Source organism: Suncus etruscus, chromosome 16, assembly GCF_024139225.1.
Source record: "Suncus etruscus isolate mSunEtr1 chromosome 16, mSunEtr1.pri.cur, whole genome shotgun sequence".
Taxonomy (NCBI): Eukaryota; Metazoa; Chordata; class Mammalia; order Eulipotyphla; family Soricidae; genus Suncus; species Suncus etruscus.
The window spans coordinates 29328772-29347211 of NC_064863.1; the positions used below are offsets into that span (position 1 = coordinate 29328772).

The following is an 18440-nucleotide window of genomic DNA, read 5'->3' on the forward strand; positions in this document are numbered from 1 at the left end:
GAATTACTAATTCAGTTTCAGATAATGTAATAGAGATATATCCCAATATTAAGTTTTATGGTGAGTTTTCAACAACATTTATAATTGTATTTGGAAATTTGATAGAGATATATGATATGATATGTAACATATAAATATATTTTATTATATATGCCTGAGTATATACAAAAGCAATGATAAAATTATATGCATATATGTGTATATAGTACATTATATAATTATAGAATAAACATGAAGTACTTAGCTTTATCTATTTTCTTAAAATTGTAGCTCCATGTCATAGTTAGCCTAATGTTTTCCAAAATGAAAAATTTCACACTCTTTGTTCCTAGAAGGCATTAGAACAATCACGGTGACAGCAGTAGCTTCAGGTGCAATTGGGAGGTACATTTCCTGTTGTTTCATTTAAAGAATAATGATTTTCAGAGTTATTGTGCTTTTTTTTTTTCTCAAGAAGGGGTAAGTATGCCAAATATTTTTGGGAGCTTATGTTTTAGTCCATAATTTTAGGCTACCTTTTGGTCATGACAAGTTTATTGGATAATTTTGGTAAATTTCAAATTTGAATGTAATATCTTAAGAATGGTTCTATTTTTACTCAACCAAGCACTCAGGGAAATTACTGCAGAAATATCTATCCATAAAAGCAATGTAATTTACAGCAAACGCTAAGCCAATTTTATAAGTTGCAGAAAGTGAAATGAGTATTGATATGATGCTGGCAAGCTGAAAAATAATAGAAAAACTTATGGTGTCATTTCTTACATAATGATAAAGACTGAAGATATGAACAAAGTAAATTGTTGATCAATATATCATCTTCCATCTCCAGTACAAGATTTATCTGAGATCAAATGATCCTGTATGTTTTCCTTGTTCTGAAATTATGTTACCCTAATGACCAAATACATGGAATTCACTGTCTGACAGGCATTTGTGCCTGTGGACTCCTGTAATAAATAATAAATGGACTCAGCAGCAAGTAACAGCCTACACATAATAAAGGTAAAATTTTTTTCTTTTATGTTTTTGTTCATACTTGACACTACTTGGTGGTTACTCCTGGCTATGCTCTTGGAAATCAAGCCTGCAAGGATTGGTTAACTACATGGGATACTGGGGATTTATTTCAGAACAGCTTAGTGTGAGGAACAAGAAACTTTCCCACTATATTATTTCACTAGGTGTAAGATAAGTGAATCTGGAGTTTATCGATAACATATTCAAAAACAAGTCTAAAAATAAACTGTATTTAGTATTGATGCACAGCATCTTTACTGATAGAAATCAAGTTTGCTTCTGATATTTGATTTCCTATTTGCATGAAGAATGCTATGAGGAAGAGGAGAATGATAACAATGTTCTCTTCATATGTTCTATCTCAATAAAAAGAGCTATTAAATAAAATATAGATAAATACCTTGGTATTTCCATTATTTCTTCTGAGTACTGATATGTATAAATCTGTCTATATATGTTTTAATATTAATTATATTTCTTCATTTATGAAGTGTGGGAGAGTTGAATAACATCTAGAAGTGCTCAGAACTTACTCTTTTTACTGTACTCAGGATCACAGGATCACCCCTGGCAAAAATTGGGGGCTCATACGTTGTTCTTGGAATCAAATCTGTGCCAGTGGTATGCAAATCAAGTGCCTTAATCAGAATACTAATATAATTTTCTTAGGAATGCTATATGAGAAAAAACTCTGTATTACGTAGGGTTTATTTTTTTTATCAAGACTTAATAGTTTTACATATGCCTTGATACCATATATTTATGGTCATTTTTGTTGTTGATAGACATTAAAAATATTTCATAAATTTAGCTCAAAAATAATTTTGTAATAGCATGGAGGTACATATTATTATAAATTTGTATTTTTGTATTTTGAAGATAACATCCAGAAGAATATTATTATTATATTCTATAATGATTACACTCATTTATTTTTCCAACTTATGTTATATAAATTCCCGACAACTGGATGTATGTAGTTCATCACAATTTTACCTTTTTATATAGCTTAATAGTTCAAACCTATATTCCAAACATTTTAATCTTTGCAACATGTATGTTCTTACTTGCTTTTTGCCCTTACTTGCCTTCATAGTGTTTCTACACTGCTATCCACTAACATATCTCATTTAGCAACCTTCTGAGTTTTGAAATCACACTGAAGTGCTTGTATGTAGGTACCCCAAAGTACCTGTTATCCAACTAGCATTTAAATTTTTATTGTGCAACCATGGCAGATTTCTCATTTATTTCCCCCTAAATTTTCAGTTTCTTAAGAGGAGAAACAATCTTCAATTATCATTTACCCTTACCTATTTTTCAATGGCTGCTTGTGTGAAGGTAGGATGTGTTTTCAACTCATTCATACGTACATAACAATAAAATAATACACAAAATGTTTGTAATTTGTCGAGTCCTATATATAACAATAATCAGATATTCTTCAGATGTCTGAAATGATTTGTTAAGTATTAAATTTAGTTTTGATCAGAAAAAAATCAGCTCCAGAATATGTAAAATTTATATGTATATATCCACTACACAATTGATATGTATAAAATTAATATCAATATATCCTGTATGTATCCTTATATAGTATCACAATTAAAAGTTATGAAAGCAAAACATATTCTGCTTGTTTTTCTCGTACACATTTAGTACTGCAATTTGTTTCCTCTCACCTTTCTGAATTTGCCTGCAAGGGAATGCTTTGGAAATATATTGAAGTATTTATTTTTTAAAAAATTAAATCACTGTGAGATGTATAGTTACAACATAGTTGATGTTTGAGTTTCAGAATAGATTCAGTCAAGTATACTAATACCATCAGTTTATCAACCCTTTATACTTTTACACTTTCTGCAATCTATGTTTCAAGTTTTCCTTGTCCTTCACCCCAGCTCTCTGACTATATAGCAGACACTACTTTCTTCCTCTTTCTCTCCCTTTTTCTCTTCCTTCTCTATCTTCCTTTTTGTTTTTATTTTCACTGTAGTTTTCAAGTTTTTACTGCAGGGGTATAAATCATATTATTTTACCTCCTTTCATACCCAGAGTGATCTTGTCCAGAGTGATCATTACTAAAGAGCATTAACAGAAGGTCCTTTTTCTGCCTATCTGCACTTATCTGCCTATCCCACCTTTGTGGCAAGTTTACTGCCACAGAACAGTCTGCCTGGCCCTCATTTATACTTTCTTTGGGAAATTATCAAACTGCTTTTTTGTGTTTTTTCAATATCCCAAATATGATTGAAACTATTTAGTCTGTTCCTTTCCCTCAAACTCATTCCTTTGCTAATAGACCTAAATCCATGAGGTACTTATAGGAAAATGTAGGCAGAGCTCTCCATGACACAGAAGCAGAAGACATCTCAAAGGATGAAATACCACTCATAAAGTATTTATTCTTAGAAGATACAGTCCTCTACATAATGGGATCTCCAGCAGAATATACTAGTGTGCTTATAAAGGTAACTGCATTCTAAAAGATCTCAGATAAGACCTTAAAGTCTAGGATCGACGTTTACACAGCATCATTTCCTTGTTATCACCTTGGTCAAAGAAAGTCATAAAATAGTATAGATTTCATGGGAAGTAAAAAAAAACCTTAGCAACTTACTCACAGGGGGGAAAATAACATTTCTTGTGTAATTATATTACAGCATTATACAAAATAAATGGTGATCTGTACATTATTATAGCTTCTAATTTATGAGTATCCATTTAAGACACTTTAATTTGATTGTTTTAAGGTGTGATTCTGGCATCAATAATTTTTACAAGTTCCCTAGGTAACTGTAATGTGTAACCATGGTTTAAATTCACTAACTCAGAGAGTTGTTTTGTTTTGTTTTTTTAACTGTGAAAATTGGAAGAGCTTGTAATTGTTTTATTTGTTTGGTTGGTTGTCTGAAGCCTATAACATAAAATAAGAGTTAGGTTGCCAGAGATTACTTTACATTACATTACAATTGACATATATTAGTGCAATAAATCATTCTTTGGAAAAGAATAAGACTTTATGTGATATTAGCATAAGAAATAAATTTGGTACTAGAATACTAGACTGTTTTTGAAATACATAGCATGACCTAACATTTGAACTCAGCCACTCAATTAACTTTTTAATTAATTTTATATTATCTTTATAAGATAATTTTAGAAGTATTTTCCAAATAGTATTTTGTCCAAATTAATGATGAGCATCAAGGAAAAATTAATGGCATTAAATTAGTAAATATTTAATATCGTGTGAATATTAGCAACAATCATAATGATATTTATAATTAGGAAAATATGTTAATTTTGCTGTAAACCTGAAACTAACGTGATATTGACATTTGGTATAGTTTGGGTCAGTAGGAATAACTGCACCTTAAGAAGAGCTGAAAATTGAAGTAGGCTGCTGGAAAGTTAATCATATTTGCATTGCAATTGAAATCAAGCCCCAGTTAAATCTCTGGACATCTTGTTTTCAGTACTCGTAACATGTACTGCCAGTAGTTAATGCTATATGCAAAGACCTTGTAAAGCATAAAAGAAATGTCCTAAAGTAGTATTACATATGGTCTATACATAATTTCTGGCTTCTTTGAGTTTTGTGTATATGTAATATGTTATAACTGTAAACATAACCATTTACAATGATTTTGGAGTTCTTCAAGAAATTTTTCAGAACAGATGACCAGCTTGGGGATACCAACCAACATTGACCTCAGTTAAAAATTAAGAAAGTCAATGGAATATAACCAAACTTTGCAGTACTCTTCTTTATAGTGTTACTTTTAATAAAAATATGCTGTCATTTTCCATTTCATCATTAATATTTCATCATTTTCATTGTTTATTTCTATGATTTTCTTGATGGTGACCACTACATATTTGGGCATGAGTTTATAGATTTGAGCACAGTTTTACTATTTTATAGTATATGCTTTTCCCTCTCAGATTTAACAAATCAGAACTTTTTTTTTTTTGTTTGTTTTTTTTGGGTCAGTCCTAGCACCACTCAGGGGTTACTCCTGGCTCTGTGCTCAGAAATCTCACCTGACTTGGGAGACCATATGGTATGCCAGGGATCGAACCCGCATGCATCCTGGGTCAGCTGCATGCAAGAAAAACACCCTACAGTTGTGCTACCACCCATCCCCAAATCTGAACTTTCTTTTTTTGGGGGCCACACCCATTTGATGCTCAGGGGTTACTCCTGTCTAAGTGCTCAGAAATTGTCCCCGGCTTGGGGGGAGGGGGACCATATGGGACACCGGGGATTGAACCGTGGTCCTTCCTTGGCTAGCACTTGCAAGGCAGATAGACACCTTACCTCTAGCGCCACCTCGTCGGCCCCTGAACATTTTTTTTTACTATTTATTTTGTATATATGATTTTCTTTGACTCTTGAACTCCATATGAAAATATGCCACATCACTTGGAATATTATTATTCCACTAATAGAATATTGATGTCCTATTATTTATTTATGTGTTTCTACATTGTTTTTATTTAATTTTGGGTAGTTATCATTAAAAATTATTTAATTCACAATATATTACTTTATGCCTAAAGGGACTCAGGTGACCATATGTGGTGCGAGCAATGAACCTGGGTTATCTATGTACAAAGGAAGCAATCTACCTGCTATACTTTCAATATAGCCCACATAACTTGATACTAATCTTCTCTCTTTATATATATATAGACATATATATATATATGTCTATTTATATATATTTACATATATAGACACTCTATTTGTATCAAACATTGGAATTTTATGTGTAAAGCTTCAATATTATGTCCCTTTCTTTACTTCATTTTTGATTAAAACATATAGAATATATTGCAGCTATTTAATTGTTTTAATAATATATTAATGAATATATATTTTTTCTTATGTATTCAATTTCATTGGTTGTTTTTCTTTTTTAGGTTGTGATTTCTCTTTTTTATAATTATCTTTATTTAAACACCGTGATTACAAATATGATTATAGTTGTATGATTACAGTCATGTAAAGAACACCCCCCTTCACAAGGCAGGATTCCCACCACCAATTTCCCAGATCTACCTACTCCCCACCCCCACACCTGTACTCGAGACAGGCTTTCTACTTCCCTCATTCATTCACATTGTTATGATAGTTTTCAGTGTAGTCATCTCTCCAACTGCACTCATCACTCTATGTGATTAGGTTCATGTCATGAGCTGCACCTACCAGCCCTCATCTCTCTTGTCTCTGAGATAATGTTAAAAATGTCTTTCATTTTTTTAAAACCCATAGATGAGTGAAACCATTCTGCGTCTTTCTCTCTCCCTCTTACTTACTTCACTCAGCATAATAAATTCCACGTACATCCATGTATAGGAAAATTTCATGACTTCATCTCTCCTGACGGCTGCATAGTATTCAATTGTGTATATGTACCACAGTTTCTTTAGCCACTCATCTGTTGAAGGGCATCTTGGTTGTTTCTAGAGTCTGGCTATTGTAAATAACGCTGCAGTGAATATAGGTGTAAGGAAGGGATTTTTGTATTGTATTTTTGTGTTCCTCAGGTATATTCCTAGGAGTGGTATAGCTGGATCATATGGAAGCTCAATTTCCAGTTTGTGAAGGAATCTCCATATCGCTTTCCATAAAGGTTGTACTAGACGGCATTCCTACAGCAGTGAAAAAGAGTTCCTTTCTCTCCACATCCCCGCCAGCATTGCTTGTTTTCCTGTTTTGTGATGTGTGCCAATCTCAGTGGCGTGAGGTGGTATCTCACAGTAGTTTTGATTTGCATCTCCCTAACGATTAGTGATGTTGAGCATCTTTTCATGTGCTTTTTGGCCATTTGCCTTTCTTTTTCAAAGTGTCTGTTCATTTCTTCTCACCATTTTTTGATGGGGTTAGATTTTTTTTCTTGTATAGTTCTGCCAGTGCCTTGTAAATTTTGGACATTAGTCCTTTATCTGATGAGTATTTGGTTTATAATTTCTCCCACTCAGTGGGTGGCACTATATACTTTGAGATGCAGAAGCTTCTCAGCTTAATATAGTCCCATCTGTTTATCTCTGCTTCTACTTGTTTGGAGAGTTCTGTCTCCTCCTTAAAGATGCCTTTAGTCTCAATGTCCTAGAGTGTTTCACCCACATGTTGTTCTATATACCTTATAGTTTCAGATCTGATATCAAAGTCTTTAATCTATTTGGATTTTACCTTTGTACATGGTGTTAGCTGGGGGTCTGAGTTCGCTTTTTTCCAAGTGGCTAACCAGTTGTGACAACACCACTTGTTGAATAGGCTTTCCTTGCTCCATTCAGGATTTCTTGCTCCTTTATCAAAAACTAGCTGGTTATATGTCTGAGGAAAATGCTCTGAGTACTCAAGCCTATTCCACTGATCTGAGGGTCTGTCTTTATTCCAATACCATGCTGTTTTTATAACTATTGCTTTGTAATACAGCTTAAAATTGGGAAAAGTAATGCCTCCTATATTCTTTTTCCCAAGGAGTGCTTTAGCTCTTCGAGGTTGTTCATTGTTCCAAATGAATTTTAGAAGTGTTTGATCCACTTCTTTGAAGAATGTCATGGGTATCTATACAATGCTTTTGGAAGTATTGCCATTTTAATTATGTTGATCCTGCCAATCCATGAGCAGGGTATGTGTTTCCATTTTCACATGTCCTCTCTTATTTCTTGGAGCAGTGTTTTATAGTTTTCTTTGTATAGGTCCTTCACATCTTTAGTCAGGTTGACTCCAAGATATTTAAGTTTGTGTGGCACTAATGTGAATGGGATTGTTCTCTTAATGTCCATTTCTTTCCTATAATTATTAGTGTATAAAAAGGCCATTGATTTTTGTGTGTTAATTTTGTAGTCTGCCACTTTGCTATATGAATCTATTATTTCTAGAAGCTTTTTAGTAGAATCTTTAGGTTTTTCTAAGTAGAATATCATGTCATCTGCAAACAGTGAGAGCTTGACTTCTTCCTTTCCTATCTGGATTCCCTTGATATCTTTTTCTTGCCTTATTGCTATAGCAAGTACTTGCAGTATGATGTTGAATAGGAGAGGTGAGAGAGGACAGCCTTGTCTTGTACCAGAATTTAGAGGGCAGGCTTTTAGTTTTTCTCCATTGAGGATAATATTTGCCACTGGCTTGTGGTAGATGGCCTTAATTATATTGAGAAAGGTTCCTTTTATTCCTATCTTGCTGAGAGTTTTCATCAAGAATTGGTGTTGAACCTTATCAAATGCTTTTTCTGTGTCTATTGATATGACCATGTGATTTTTATTTTTCTTGTTGTTTATGTTGTGTATTATGTTGATAGATTTATGGATATTAAACCATCCTTGCATTCCTGGGATGAAACCTACTTGATCAAAGTGAATGATCTTCTTGATGAAGCACTGGATCCTCTTTGCCAGGATTTTGTTGAGGATATTTTCATCTGTGTTCATCAGGGATATTGGTCTGTAATTTACTTTTTTGGCAGCATCTCTATCTGATTTTGGTATTTAGGTGATGTTGGCTTTATAAACTATTTTGAAGTGTTCCTGTTTCTTGATTTCATGAAAGAGCCTGGCCAGGATTGGTAGTAGTTCCTCTTGAAAGGTTTGAAAGAATTCATTTGTAAATCCATCAGGGCCTGGGATTTTGTTTTTGGGAAAATCTTTGTTTACAGTTTTAATTTCCTCAATAGTGGTGGGGTGTTTAAATATGATATATCTTCTTTATTCAACTGTGGAAGGTTATATGAGTTCAAAAATTTATCCATTTCATCCAGGTTCTCATATTTTGTGGCATAGAGTTTCTCAAAGTATTCTCTGAATACCCTTTGAATCTCTGCAGTATCTGTAGTGATCTCCCTCTTTTCATTTCTAATCTGCATTATCAAGTTTCTCTCTCTCTTTTGCTTTGAGTTTTGCCAATGGTTATCAATCTTGTTTATTTTTTCAAAAAACCAACTTCTGCTTTTGTTGATCTTTCTGATTGATTTTTGGGTTTCCATTTCATTGATTTCTGCTCTCAGTTTGTTATTTCCTTCTGTCTCCCTATTTTTAGTTTCTTTTATCTTTTTCTAATTCTATAAGCTGCGTCATTAAGCTATTAATATATGCTCATTCTTCCTTCTTGATGTGTGCTTGCAAAGCTATAAGTTTTCTTCTCAGTACCACTTTTGCTGTATCCAAGGTTCTGATAGTTTGTGTTTTCATTGTAGTTTGTTTTCAGGAAATTTTTGATTTCTTCTTTAATTTCATCTCGGACACACTGGTTGTTCAGTAGTAGACTGTTTAATTTCCAGGTGTTAAAATTTTTTCTTCTGTGTCCCTTTGTAGTTCACATCTAACTTCAAAGCCTTGTGGTCAGCAAAGGTAGCCTGCAAAATTTCTATATTCTTGATTTTATGGAGTTATGTTTTATGTGCCAGCATGTGGTCTATCCTGGAGAATGACCCGTGTACATTGGAAAATAATGTGTATCCAGGTTTCTGAGGATGGAGTGTCCTATATATATCTACTAGGCCTCTTTCTTCCATTTCTCTTTTCAGGTCAAGTATATTTTTGTTGTGTTTCAATTTGGTTGACCTATCAATGGTGACAGGGCAGTGTTGAAGTGTCCCACAATTATTATGTTATTATTGATATCCTTTTTCAGATTTGTCAACAATTGTATTAATTACTGCTGGTCCCTCATTGGGTGCTTATATGTTTAGGAGAGTGATTTCTTCCTGCTGTACATATCCCTTGATTAGTACATAATATCCATCTTTGTCCCTTACAACTTTTCTGAGTATTAATTTTGTGTCATCTGATATTAGTATGGCCACCCCCACTTTTTTAAGGGTGTTGTTTGCTTGAATGATTTTCCTTCAGCCTTTGATTTTGAGTCTATATTTATTCTGACTATTCAGGTGTGTTTCTTGTAGGCAGCAGAAGGTTGGCTTCAGTTTTTTGATCCATTTTACCGCTCTGTGCCTCTTAACAGATGCACTTTGTCCATTGACATTGAGAGAAATAATTGTCATGGGATTTATTGCCATCTTTGTGTAGAAGTTTGGTGTGTTTTTTGTTCTGTCTTGTCTTTAGAATAGATCTTTCAGTTTTTCTTTTAAGGCTGGTTTTGAGTCTGTAAAGTTTTTGAGCTGTTGTTTATCTGTGAAGCCATGTATACTTCCTTCAAACCTGAAAGTGGGATTTGCTGCATGCAGTATTCTTGGCAAAGCATTTATTTCTTTGAGTTTTGTCACTATATCCCACCACTGCCTTCTGGCCTTGAGTGTTTCTGGTGACAGGTCTGCTGTAAATTTCAAGGATGCTCCCTGGAATGTACTTTCCCTTTTCGGTCTTGCTGCTTGCAGTATTCTATCTCTATCTGTGGGATTCATCATTGTGAATAGGATGTGTCTTGGGGTTTTTCTCCTGGGATCTTTTTTAGCTGGTACTCTTCGGGCATGCAGGATTTGGTCACATGTTTTCTTTAGCTCTGGTAGTTTCTCTGTGTTGATGTGTTTTACTGTTGATTCTTCCTGGAGATTTTCTTCTTGGATCTCTGGGACTTCAGTGATTCTAAAGTTGTTTCTGTTGAGCTTATCAAAGACTTCTATTTTTATTTGTTCATATTCTTTGAGTAATTTTTTCATTGTCTGATCATTTGATTTAAGGCTTTTTTCCAATCTCTTCTGCTGTGTAAAGTTGTTATGCATCGCATCTTCCAGTGCACTAATTCTATCCTCAGCTGCTTTTAACCTGTTGGAAAGCTCATCCATTATTTTCTTCATTTTGTCTACTGAGTTTTTCAGACCTGTTATTTGACCTGATATTTTAGTTTGGAGTTTTCTGATTTTTATCTTCATATTCTCTTGATTTTTATTAGTGTTTTGATCTATACTTTCTTTGAGTTCTTTGAGCATCCTCCATATTTCTTCTCTAAACTTCATTTCTGAAAGACTGCTTAGGTGGTTGACCATTGTTGGGTCATCAGAGTTTCCATCTGCATTCTCTATGGCTGATGTTGGTCTGTGTAGTTTCCCCATTGTCATGCTTATGCTGTGGGGTTTTCTATATGTTGTGGTGGTATTCATTGGCTAGGTGGAGTGTGCGGCCACAAAGCCAAGTGAAGCAGCCGCACTCCTCTGCTTCAACCCCTTATAGGTGGGCTTAAGGGGGCCAGCAGAGTCAGCTTTATCCACAACTCTGGCCTGGAAAGACTCACCTCAGATGAGGCAAACTGTCAGGGGATGAATGCCAGAGAAGATCAAAGTTCCCAGGTAGAAACAAGCTGGGGGAAGCCCCAAAATGTCTTCCGAGCTTAAGGGGCCCAGCAGAGTCTGTCTTATCCACAACTCAGCCAGGAAAGACACTGGTTGTTTTCCTTTTTATCTTAGGCTGTAATTTCAATTTACTTGTGTGACTAATACAATTTAATCTAATGCCAAAATGTTTAATATATATTGTCATACCCTGGATATATTTGTATCTTTACAAATATGTTCATATTTGTGCTCTGATGCACAGCTAGTTAATGGTAACAATTTGAGTTTTAACTTCTTGTTTTTAACATTATAAGTGGAATAAGAGTATTATTTTGGTAAGATTTTTATCTACTATTGAGCAAAGTAATTATGAAAAGTTTTCAGCTATACTTTATAAGAATGGTGTAGTAGTAATTAATGTTTTTAATTTGTGACCACACTCTGCAATGCTCAGAACCTACCCATAACACTTTACTCAAATATTACTGAGCTATATATGAGGTGGGGGGGGGGTCTATATAGGTACTGAAATACAGTACTTGATTTCATGCAAGTCAAGAAGTATGCCTGATATACTGTCACTCTGCCTCACAGATTCATTTTATTTTTAACACAAGCAAAATACTCTTGAATAGTACAGTCTGTAAATCTACAGACTGTAGATATCCTGAACTTTCTCACATGTTTATACCTCTTTATACAATTTAAAAATATTTTATATATAAAATCTTTAAGCACCATGATTGGAAGCATTATTATATTTGGGTTTCAGAGAACACATTCCTTAACCAGTGCAACATTCCTACCACCAATTTGAAAATGTTTTAATAAAAATTTTAATGAAAATATTTTAATGAAAGTAATATTTTAAGTTTAATAACTTATCCAGGATTAATGTGCTAGAAAAAGTCAGAAGTTCACATCGAGTACAATCTCATTCATTTTTAACATCAGTAATTCAAAGACAGTGTACTAAGTTTTAGAGACCTTATTGTAATCAAGAATATTGAAAAACGCTCTTGTTATTTATTCTACATTGAATCAAGTTTATATTTTGTGGTAACTGTATCAGTGTATTGAATGAAAGTTTGACTAATGGATGATATTTGACAACATTTACATAATGTTCATAGCAGGCACTTGGCGCTCAAAAAATTAATGGAGAGCTGAAAAGAGAGAGAGTGCAGAGGTTAAGGAACTTGCCTGGCATATGACCAACTCTGACTCAGTCCCTGACACTGCATATTTTTCCTGAGTACTAGCCAAGAGATCACTTCTGGGCATGGAGCCATGAATAACCCTTAGCATTGCTGGCATGGCCTCTAAACCCTTCCAAATAATTAATCCATCTCCTAGGATCAAAATGTCATAAGAGAATCTTAATTACAGCCCTGCATAAATTGGACCCTCCTATAAATTTTTACTGTTTTTTTTTTCTGTCTCATAGAGGAAATCTAGTAGCCTTGCTTGCAAGAAAATATTTGGCAAGCAGAGCATTTTCAATAATGAAACTGATAATTATACTTCTTTCCCACAGATGTAATTGAATAAATCTAATTGCCTCTTCTGTTTAACTTTAATGCTAGATTTCAAACTGTTGTATGGACAGGAAAGCAACATTAGAAGAATTACTCTAGTGTTGCTTTCCTTCTTTTGCAAGAGGTTTGAACTTAAGCAATAAAGTTAAATGGAAAAGTCTCTATACCCAATTTTCAATTATAGCAAAGGCAGGGAGCCACAATTATCCCTTTCATTATGGGGATGCTCTTCACTGCCTGGGCAAAACCTCTTCACTGTAGTTGCTTGATGCTGCTGTGACTCTTAAAGTGAAAAGTACTTGAAATCAAAGGTTACTACATCTAAAGGATCAAACAAAAATAATGTGCCATGTAAATGCTAAATTTACTAGGAAAAAAGGAAACAAAGAAATAAATGCGTTAAATCCTACAGTGAATTCCAGAAGAGAGGTTGGCACATTTTAAATATTTGGGTTCAATTTTTAATGTGTTAATATAAGTTACTATTTAAATTTTAGAGATGTAAATAAGGAATATTTTCTTATATTAGATTTTGTCTTCAAATTCTTAAAGTTTCATACATTTTTATATTTACATTTAGTTCAAAATTAATTTTCAGAGATTTTATTTGATTTATTTTTAGCTACAGTCAGGTTTTTATCTCTTCATTGTATCCTTGATTTATCTGTCTAATAAATACCTTTACAATGAAGTGGCTTTCTTTAAATTTTAGCCACATATCATATTTTCTTCTCTCTTCTATTAATTATTTATCTAGAATGATAAAATATTAAGCACTTAGTAAGATTTCTTACATAATTAAAAGTTAACATAGAGGGGCTGGAGTGGTGGCACTTGCAGCAAGTCATCTGCCTTGCCTGCACTAGCCTAGGACAATTCGATTCCCTAGCATCCCATATGGTCCCCCAAGTTAGGAGCAATTTCTGAGTACATAGCCAGGAGTAACCCCTGAGCATCACCTCGTGTGGCCCAAAAACCAAAAACCAAACAACAAACAAAAAGTTAACATACAGGCTGCTAAAATAGAAAAAACACATATTTTAATGATGAATTTTATTTTTGAATATACCTTTCTTAAAAAAAATCTGGCACTCAAATTCCATCCTATTTATTCAATGGAATGGTTTGTTAATTTATTAATCTAGATGAGGACGGTTCAGCCATAAAGAATTAAAAAACAAAAGCACTTAACGAAGAGACTATAAAGAAAAGTATCTGAAGGGGCCGGAGAGATAGCATGGAGGTAAGGCGTTTGCCTTTCATGCAGGAGGTCATCGGTTCGAATCCCGGCGCCCCATATGGTCCCCTGTGCCTGCCAGGAGCAGTTTCTGAGCCTGGAGCCAGGAATAACCCCTGAGCACTGCCAGGTGTGACCCAAAAACCAAAAAAAAAAAAAAAAAAAGAAAAGTATCTGAAGCTACCAAGATTTTCTTTCTAGATAGTGCTACTATAGACAACACCATTTTTTAAGACACTATAAACACTAGGGAAGGATTTAAGCTGTAGTCTTAAACAAAACACTAAGTATAGTTTAGAAAAAAATAGTATTTAGTACATATTCTTAAAAGACAATTTCTGATATGCTGATAATGTCTGTATCAGTGAATATAGATACACATTTAAAAATTTATCTTTACAGAAGTTATTACAGTATTTACAGAAAAATAAATTGTAGATAAATGCTATTTATTTAAAAGCAGAAAGTATTAATAAGAACCTGTTTAATATACACAAAAATGGAAGATATTTAAGCCATAACAAGAATATAATATTTCATGATCATGTGATTTATGAAACCAAGAGAAGCTTTGTTGGGAGTTTCTTTTTTTTGTTTGTTTGTTTTTTGCTTTTTTGTTTTTGGGTCACACCCAGCAACGCTCAGGAGTCATTCCTGGCTCCATGCCCAGAAATTGCTTCTGGTAGGCTTGGGGAACCATATGGTATACCGGGATTCGAACTAACTTTCTGCATGCAAGGCAAAAGCCCTACTTCCATGCTATCTCTCTGGCCCCTGTTGGGAGTTTCTGTCTCAATGGCTTGCATAAAATATTGACTGTACAATAAATCCAATGTAGGTTGGAAGTGGACTTCCATGATTTCTCAGTGGCAGAGCTAGTAAGTTTCTGCTTCTCATGATTTTTAGGTCTGCTTGGATGTCTTCTTCACAGTACAGATTCCCAAATATGCAATCAAGAATGAGAACAAGGAGTGACCGCAATTTATAAAATAACCTGAAAATAACAACTGATAGTTCTTTGTTATTCCATGTATTTAGAGACTCTTATCAATCCTGCTTCAACATAAGTAGATAAAATACATACATTACAAATAAAGCAGAATCAAATAATTTTTGTCATACTTTAAAACCGTTCTAAAGGATCAGGGCAATAGTACTGTGTGTAGTGTGCTTATCTATGAGGTGGGAATGATCCTAATTTATTGTCATTATGTGCTGAAATACAAATGTTAAAGACTTGTAGTTCACAATGGTGTCAATAAAAATAAAAAACAAACAAACAAACAAAAAGACAGACTAGGGTTTTATCTCCAACATCAAAAAGGTTTCCTTTAGCCCTCTCAGTGTTTTCCCTAGGCTCAAAGCCAGGAGTCAGGCCAGAACAACAAGGCATATGACACCCACAAAAATTTTAAAGCAAAAATAAACGAACAAAAACAACATCAAACACATTATAAGGCAAGCCGATAATAATCAAATTTCAAAAATTAACTGAGTCAAAATTTTAACTTATTTTATTTGTCCCCCCATTCACACTACAGGCCAGGCAAAGGGCCTGGTTTGAGGTGTATATGGGGAGCATTTACTGTACCTTCTCTTTCTATACAGTCAGTGTAAAGAACACAGCCTGTGGTAAGCATTGGGAGGCCATATTTTTTCTTTTCTTTTCTTTTCTTTGAGTCAAAATTTTAATACATAGTTTTTTAATAAAAGGTTATAGAAGGAACATATTTTAAAAAGTTTAAAATTGGGCCGGAGTTCTGGGCAGGCCATAAGGCATCTGCCTTGCACATGCTAGGATGGGATGGACCACGGTTTGACCCTGGGTGTCCCATATGGTCCCCCAAGCCAGGAGTGATTTCTGAGCGCATAACCAGAAGTAATCCAATTGTCACCGAGTTTGGATGAAAAACAAAACAAAACAAACAAAATTTAAAGTTTCTGAGACATTTGGCTCTAGATTTAGTTGGTTTCTTGCTTCCTTCTTCCTTTTCCTCCTCATCCTCCTCCTCCTCTTCCTCCTCCATCTCCTCCTCCTCCTCTTCCTCCTTCTCCTCCTCCTCTTCCTCCTCTTCCTCCTCCTCCTCCTCCACTTCCTCCTCCTCCTCCTCCACTTCCTCCTCCTCTTCCTCCTCTTCCTCCTCCTCCTCCTTCTCCTCCTCCTCCTCCTTCTCCTTCTCCTCCTCCTCCTCCTTCTCCTTCTCCTCCTCCTTCTCCTCTTTCTCTTTCTCCTCCTCCTTCTCCTCCTTCTCTTTCTCCTCCTCCTCCTCCTCCTCCTCCTCCTCCTCCTCCTCCTCCTCCTCCTCCTCCTCCTCCTCCTCCTCCTCCTCCTCCTCCTCCTCCTTCTTCTTCTTCTTCTTCTTCTTCTTCTTCTTCTTCTTCTTCTTCTTCTTCTTCTTCTTCTTCTTCCTACCTTTTCTTCTCCTCCTCCTTTTTCTCCTGCACCTCCTTTTTCTTCCTCTTCTTCTTACCATTATCTTCTTTTTCCTTCATCTTCCTTCTTTGCTTCTGCTTCTTTATATTTTTATTTTTCTTCTACATTTCATTTTATGCTTCTTCTGTTTCTTTTGCTTCTTGTTACTTCTTTCCTCTGCTTTTCTTCTTCAATTTCTGCTTCTTTTCAGCTTCATCTTCTGCTTATTTTTTCTTATTTTTCCTTATTTATCCTTCTCTTCCTCTACTCTTTCTTCTTTCCTCCTCTGCATCTTTCTTGACTTTCTTTTACTTTCTTATATATTTTATGTTTATTTCTTCCTTCTTCATCTTTTTCTTCCTTCATCATCTTCCTTTTTCTTCTTTGCTTCTTGCTTCTTCCTTCTTTTTCTTCTACATCTTCATTATCTGCTTCCTCTGCTTCTTTCTTTTTCTGCTCTGCTTCTTCAACTTCTTCTCTTCTGTTTCTACATCTTCTGCTTGTTCTTTATCCTTTCTTCATTTTATCCTTCTCTTTTCCTCTTTCTGCTCTTTCTTTTTCCTTTCACCTTTCTTCAACTTTTTTATATTGTACTTTTACTTCTCCCTTCATATTATTCTTCCTTTTTCATCATCTTTTTTCTTCTTCATTAACCTCTGCTCCTTATGTTTCTGCTGCTTCTGCTTTTCTTACTTCTGCTACTCTTTTCATTTTTCTTATCTTCTGCCTCTGCTTCTTCATCTTCTGCTTCTTCTTTCTCCTTCTCTCTCCTTGTATATGCTTCTCATCATCATCATCTACCTCTTCTTTCTTTTTCTCTACCTCCTCCATCTCCTTCCTTCTTTTCTTCCTTCTCTCTTCTTTCCTTCATCTTCCTCTTCTTTCTCTTTCTTCTTCTTTCCTTCTTCATGAAATAATTGTGAAATACAGAATTAAAAAGTTGTCAAGGGTAGAAGCAATAGCATAGCAGGTATGACATTTGCCTTGCATGCAGCCTACTTGGGATTAATCCCAGAATCCTATTTGGTTCCCTAAGGCTGGCAGAAATTATTTCTGAATGCAGAGCCTGTAATAATACCTGAACACTACCAGATGTAGTCTCCAAATAAGGCATGCATAAATATTAAATACATCATTTTTATTATTAAAATACTTTTGATGGTTGAGTTTCAATCATACAATGTTCTAACAACCATCTATTTCCAATTTTGTTCATCTCCAGCCACCAATTATCCCAATTATCTTCCCAAGCCCACCACCTACACATACACATAAAGAAAGCTAAGTTGTTTACATAAAAGTTTACTTAGCTTTAGATCCCATGGACTGGGTGATGATAGAATAATAGTATAATAATAATATAAAAATAGACAGGGCACTTACTATAATATTTGCCCTCCAAGAATGTTAAAAGTGATCCCTAAACATAGTGAGGTTTAAGACCCGAGTATGGTCCGGTGGCCACCTCAATAAAAAAAGAAATCTCATAGATGGGAGTGTTGTAAATCATAAACATCTTAGAGTATATGAACATTCATAGTGAACAGTAAAATAAGTTACTTTAATAAGAATTTTAATAACTTAGTAAAATTTTTATAATTAATTTTATTATAAGATAGTGAAGGCTGTTTTAAAATACAATGTATAACGTATAACATTAAAAGGAAAGAAAAAATAAAAATTTAAGTTTAGTTTGAATTATCATGTTCTGTATATTCAACTCCCTTGTGCATTATTTAATTTTCAGAATTCTACTTAACTTGCTAATACTGGAGTGATGATTTTGTAATTATGAAGAAAACTACAGGTAATGAATTGTAAAATTCTCCGCAAAACTTCTCCATAATTTTAATACCTAAGTAGTCATACAGTCTCCTAAGTGTGGTTAAGAAGTATTCCCCACACTTTTTAAAGGCGTTTCCATGATGAACTCAAACAACTGTAGCCTTAGTTTCTCAAGTAAAAAGAACTGCCTCTGGAGGCAACATAGG

General features: G+C 34.4%; 1 non-coding gene across 1 annotated transcript; it reads right to left on the bottom strand.

The window, feature by feature from the left end:
* Positions 1-15552: 15552 nt before the first annotated feature.
* Positions 15553-15685, bottom strand: LOC126033314 (small nucleolar RNA SNORA51). Its single transcript, XR_007504422.1, has one exon. It is a non-coding gene; the product is annotated as a small nucleolar RNA SNORA51 (small nucleolar RNA).
* Positions 15686-18440: the final 2755 nt, after the last annotated feature.